Here is a 6720-nt window from a genome sequence, read left to right as displayed (position 1 = left end):
TTGGAAGGCTGAGGCGGAAAGTATCGCCGGAGCCCCAGCAGGTCGAGGCTGCGGTGGCCGGAAGCGGCCACTGCACTCCAGTCTGGGCGACAGAGTGAAACTCCAACTCAAAAAAAAAAAAAAAAAAAAAAACAATTATAAACTTTGGTTACAAATATGAAATTTGGGAAGGGCTTGGTGAGGACTGCTCATCTCTGCTCCAGGTGGCTCAACTCAGGGCTAGAGGAGCCATTTTGGATATGGCTGATTCACATGGTGGCTCAGGTTTGTGCTGGACGTTGGTAGGGAGCTTAGCTGGGGCTGTGGGCTATGGAATATGATTCCTCTCAATATAGCCTCACCATGGGCTGTTTGGTGAACATCCCAGATGTTCTGAAGTCCATGACATTTTTTACCTAGTCTCAGAAATCACAGTGTTTGATTTCATCTAAAGTTTGTTCTTTGACACAGTTATAGGGACCCATCCAGTTTCAAGGAAAGGAGACATAAACTTCACCTCTTAACAGCAATGGCAGTGTCAAGATTCCAGCACATGAGGTGGAAGATATTGTTGCTGTCATCTATGACAATACAATATACAGTACAATCTTCACACAACTCAAATGATTTTTGATTGAATATGCTCAAACCAAAGCAAAAACTTTGGCTTATAGAAGGTTATTGGTCATAGTATCCCCATGAGTGAATTAACAGAGTAGCATTTGCTCAAATGCAGTTGAACATTCAGGGCAGAGAAAAAGGCTTTCCTGTTTTGATATCCATTAAATTGCTAGATAAAAATACTTGATTTTGAGGGATAGGGGATATACATTAAGAAATATGTATAGCAACAACTCAAATTTCCTTTAAAACAAGAAAAATACCTATAAAGACTTATTTGAATATAGTCAGGAATTCAAAACATGCGTCAGGTCTCTAGGGTACATAAGAAAGATATGAAGGAAAATAGAGAAGAAAAAGAAAGTAGAGAAAATGTGAAGAAAAAAATTATATAGCAAGCAGGAAGAAGACGAAGATAGCAAGAAAATAGGCCAAGGAGTACAATTATATAAGCATAACACAACATTTTTCCATGCAGTTTTTCCAGCAGCAGCCAAATTCCAGGCACTACACTTCCAACACATTTGTTCCCTCTTCCTCCTTTCTGCTTCTTTTCCTTCCCACAAACCTGATCTCCTGGAATTCTGAACAAGGGGAAGTGAGTAGCTAGTAGCAATCCCTTCCCTTGTTGAGTGAATTAAGCTTAGTGACATCTACATTAGTAATGGTTTCAAAGATTTGGGAAAATGAAAAGTAACTCTGTACTAAAATATGATTAGGGATTCAAGTACCTGGTTGGTATCCAATATGTACCCACTCCAGGAAGAATTCACATGATTCCAAGGATATATATCAGCTCTAAATGCTCCGGCAGACCATATATATGTGTAACAAACTATTTTTGCTTTTACTCAGTAACATGGCAAGCCAATTTAAGCAGAGGGATGGGTCTAACTCGAAATTTAAAGGAATTACTCTGTTGTGTGGGGAACAGACTGTGATCACATGGCACAGTTGAGGGAATAGCAAGGAGTAAGGTGGATACAGAGACACTACTTGGCAGAGCAGGCCCTTGCAGTCATTCAGGCAAGAGGAGGTGTGGGCTTAGAAAAGCATAGAAGAGTGGCCTTGGTGAGAAATTGCTGGAGTCAGGATTGTCTGATTTTGTTACAATTACACATTATATTGGCTTTTGTTACTGTTGCATGAATTGATCTCTCCGGAAATTTTGCCCTCAAATAACAACAGTGGGAGCAGAATTCAATACCAGCTAAAAGAGAGTGAGCGAATTAGTGTTTCTCAAGCTTCACTTTACCTACAAATCCCCTGAGGATCTTGTTAAAATGCAGATTCTTGTTGAGTAGGCGTGAGGTGAGCCTGAAAGTCTGCATTGCTAAGTTCCCAGGTGATGCCAATGGTCTAGAAACCAAAAATAAATAAATAAATAAAGAGACACTTACTAAGTATCGATTGACCATGTAAAATCTTGAACCTCTGGAGCAGATGCTAAAAATCTCATATTCACTGCAACTCCATTCAAATTTTTTGAGGAAAACTCAGGAGGGCATTCTGCTGCTGCTTTTTGTGTTCTTGCCAGTAAGTTGATGTGAAGATAGACTACTATCCATTTCTATTTTGTTTCTTTTAAAGCAAAGACTGTTTTTTTTCAATTTACAGATATTTATCTATGCAAAGTCTTCTTACACAAATTAGTATCAATAAGTTACATGAATTGAGCATGCATAAAGTTGTACAACATGGCAAATTCAAAACTATGCATACATGTTTAACTCTTAAAGATCACAACAAAATGTGAAGTCAGACCTCATTAAATTAGAGACTGATTTAACCAAATGATTGTGCAGCCATTACACAGGTGTTCCATTTCAGAAAGTATTAGAGCATAGTGCCGGGGGGCCTCAAAGCTAATTTCTAACCTAGACTAATCATGCCAGGAATAATGCCCTGCCGTTACTGCCTTGTGAATCAGACCCTATGATATTTAAAATAATTAAGATCAAAGCCTAAGTAGAAGGTCACTGAATTCACCAGTCATAAAACGTTAGCACAAAACCGAAGGCTGTACTTGTTTGCTCAACAATCTTCAACGCTCAAGTTATAAAACGGTGTGAAGAAGGACACAAACATCATCTTCAAAAAATATTCTCCCACCAAAGGAACTGCCAAAGAGCAAGGGAAGTCTCTCAGTGAAATGGTTATTCAAAGCCAAAGTGTTACTCAAAAGCCATTATGAGTTTGAAAAGAAAAAACAGGTAACTTAAGAGATGGGCTGATGGGATCTATCAGTTTGCTGGCTGCCATCCCGAGACATGAACTGGGATGAAGATTTGCTTCCCATTTGTAGGCGGTTGGAAAGAAGTGTGAAATGAATTGGTTTGTCCGGGCTGAGTTCCCAGGAAAAGGGTGTCTTTCATACCAAAAGCTCCCACCCAAACTGGCAGGGTGCTTCAAGCCAAAGATTTAGACAGTCAAATAAGTGCTAATTGAGTTAGAGGTTTGGTTAGGAAGTGGGTTGACAATTAAGTTCAGTGAAGGCCCTTTAATGGCCCAACTACCAGTCTTGAGAGGCGTTGGTATAGCACGCCAAAGCAGAAGTCTTTCCAATCCACTACCAAGACTGATTGAAATTCCTAATCTTTGGCTGGAGTAAGTGTGAGACAGCATAGAGAGAAATAGCCTGGGGTGCTAGTGGCAGAGGAAGTAATGAAGTTGATACTGAGGATGTATCTGTTCACAAGATTTCATTAGAGATATACAAGTCTGCAGAACCACAATGGGGAGCTCCAAGAGGAAAAAAAGTATGTCATTTTTTAAAGAGGATAACATAAGTCAATAGCTTGACGCTACTGCTTTCTGTGGCTAAGTTCACAAGTTTGACTACCAAAGTATATTTTTTAAAAAACAGCATTTTTATTTAGCAAATACTTTCTTGGGGCTTTACTATTGTCAGTCATTATTGCTTTGCAAATGTTATCTCACTGAGGTAAATAATATTATCATCATTATACAAATAAGGGAACTGAGGCACCAAGAAACTTAAGAACAAATAAATGGCACATCTGGGGTACAGAAATAGTGGAGGTGTATCTGAGTTTTTAAAAATAACAGAATGTTACTGGAGAAGAAAGCAAATTTTTAGTATTCTATTTGGAAAGAAGGAAGACAGAAAAACCCAAGAGAAAAAGTAATAGGTAGCTTCACAGCCCCTTTCCCACAAGTGCCAAATTGAAAGCCCATTAATAAAGCTTAAAACTGAAATTTAGTACAGATAAAAGCAAGTCCTCATTACCCAACATATAATTAACTAGGGAATTCACAGCTGTGGGACATGACGGGAAGGATGAGGCTTGCCAATTCAGACTGCTGATTTTCAAACAAGGTGTTAAAACCAAGCAACCAGATCTCTTCATTTTATAGGTTTTAGCATTGGCCACTCTGCTGTAGATGATGGTGAGAAGTCTAGACTTGGAAAACAGATTCTAAGTGGCTTATGGATTAAATAAACTGGAGGTCAAATATGTCATTCCCCACTCCCCAGGCCCAAGCAGACCTGTGTTTTCCAAGTTCACGCCTTTCCCTTTTCATAAGGGAAGACTGTTCAATCTCCCATCACTTATGAACCAGTTCAGCAATTCTTGTTCCTCTTTGCCTTTCAAGCTCCTGCAAAACTCCCTCTCTGCAAAACCTGTTGACTCTCAACTCTATCATTCTCTATCTCTCCACAGAGAGATGGTACCTACTGACTCCTAGATTTTCCCCTCATCTACTGAAGACTTTGGGATTTGGATCACAGTCTTCCTAAATCATCATAGCTCTTGCCACTTGGCAAAGTCTAAGTAGACAATACAGTCATTATCAGCTACCTGTTATGCTCTGTCTGCCTAAACACACTCATTCCAATTTCTATTGCCTTTTGCTTACCTACTTTCATGGCCATATCCTGAATTTCAGAATTGTTCCATGTCTCAGTTTTTAATTCTAAATATACTTAATTCTGAGCACATTCTTCCATCTTCCGCCGTCTTTCGCCCCCTCACTCACTGATTTTTCCTTTCAGACTCTAACTTACCTATTAACTAGGGAATTCTTGTCCTTTTACTACACTTCCAAACCCCTGATCAACTCAGTCATGTGTTTTCTCTCCTTTTATACCTAGGCAGTCAAATATTGGTGAAAAAATATCATGTAATTTTGCAGATTGGTGACACTGTTGAGAGGTACAACACTATGGAAACAAATCTATAGAATTATACAGTTTCCAGGAAATATGATTTAATCCCTAGCCCCTGGCAAGAATTGACTAATTAACACAAGACCCCCTGCCTCAGTGCCAAAGCTCATGGGAAGTCAGGCTCAGCCCAGGTGGATAACAATATTAGGCTTCAGATAACTTGGGTATGGTCCAAATTCTCTTATCCAATAAACTCTCAGATTTAACCAAGTTATTTTACAGTTCTAAAATTTTATTGTGTGCAATGCCATGTAAAGTTAGTGATGTTCAGGAATCTTGCTTGCATTTTAACGGCATTTGTCAGAAAAGAATTTGCCTATATTGCTAATTAATATGCTTAATGACTAGGTCCAAGAATGGAGGTAAAAGACATGCATTGCATAGCCTCAGGTCCAAATCACAGCTTCAAAGGACTGGAGAGCAGCCTCAAGGTTTACAGTTCAAAAATCCTTTCTCTTACCAATATCGCATAAAATAACAACACAGAAAACCCTCCTGCACCAATATCAGTTGCTATCTGTCTCTTTCCAAAATCATCTTCAATTTCAAGCCTAACTTGTTTTGTGATCCACTAGTAGATCACAGTAGCAATTTATATATCCCTTATCACTCTACCTTAGTAATGTATTTCCATAACAGAATATTTCCACTTTTTAATATCTTTAAAATGTATATCTGTTAGCCATCTTTTAAAAATTGATTAATTTTTTTCTGCCATTTTAAGGATAATGTATGAACAGTATTTTTGCTATTTTTTGAATTTACAGAATCTTCTTATTAAAACTCAGTTATGGGACTTGTAACATCCAGTTGACTGCACAATGACTTTTTATGATTCCCTCTGTTTCTCATCTTTGTTCTTAAAGTTGAGGTGGTTAGAAAAATGTTCTACAGATAAATTTCTTGCCAAGTCACAATAAATACATGACATTATCTCAGTGGTATCAGGAAGTTTAACAGTGGCTTCTAAATCTTTATCTGAGACTTGTTCCCACCTGATTAACACCAGAAACAGTCTCTGAGACTCTCTATAGAGAGCAATATATTCCACTCAAAAAACAAAACAAAACTCAGTGATTTTTAACCTCCCATCAGTTTTGTTTTCAAACTAAGGACCATGTTGTTTGGCCCCAAACTGACTTTGGTGACTTTACATGTATTTGCAGGTCTGGTGGATGGGGTGGGAAAGGGTCAAATTACTTTACCACTCTGGGTTCAACTAACTCAATTCTCAACTGAGGAAGAGACCTCTAGTTTCTTTGCTCTACTGATTCCAGTGCCGGATGGTTCCAATGCCATAGTACAGATGACAGCATTTAGAACAGCGGAATGACCATTATCGATGAAAGGGCAGAGTTAACTGAGGCTGTGAAAGCTTTTGGTAACTGGCAGGAACATTATCCACATTTTACAACGTCTAACCTTATGTGTGTCATGCACTCAGTAAATATTTAATAAATAAACAAATGCATGAAGGAGCCCATTTGATATTGCTGCAAGGAAATTAATAATAAGACAAAATTTTGCTCCAAAAGCTGGAAACTGCTTTTGAAAAATGTGCAGCATATTTAAATCTCATTTGGTCACCAGAAACCTCTTTGAAAAGCAGAATGACAAACTCTCAAAATCAGGCCCAAGGAATTTTCTTAAGAAATTGAAATGATGAACTCCATAAGTCAACAGGCTAATATTCAGCCTAATTTTAAACTAATTTTATAAAGTAACTTCATGCTTATCTAGAAAATCCTGTAGACAGAATACTATACTATTAATTACTAATAAAACAATCTTCAAATATTAAAAAAGGAGAAATATAAAATAGTGTTGGCCATGTCCTGTCAGAAATTGTTGAAGGGACTGGTAGGTTTAGCTTGATAGAAGAAAAAGGAGAAGATGAAATATAGACACATGACCTCCAAATCAGTCTC

This window comes from Carlito syrichta, unplaced genomic scaffold (assembly GCF_000164805.1).
Source record: "Carlito syrichta isolate Samal-C Ts95f unplaced genomic scaffold, Tarsius_syrichta-2.0.1 Scaffold306983, whole genome shotgun sequence".
Lineage (NCBI taxonomy): Eukaryota > Metazoa > Chordata > Mammalia > Primates > Tarsiidae > Carlito > Carlito syrichta.
This window is presented reverse-complemented; position numbering follows the sequence as displayed.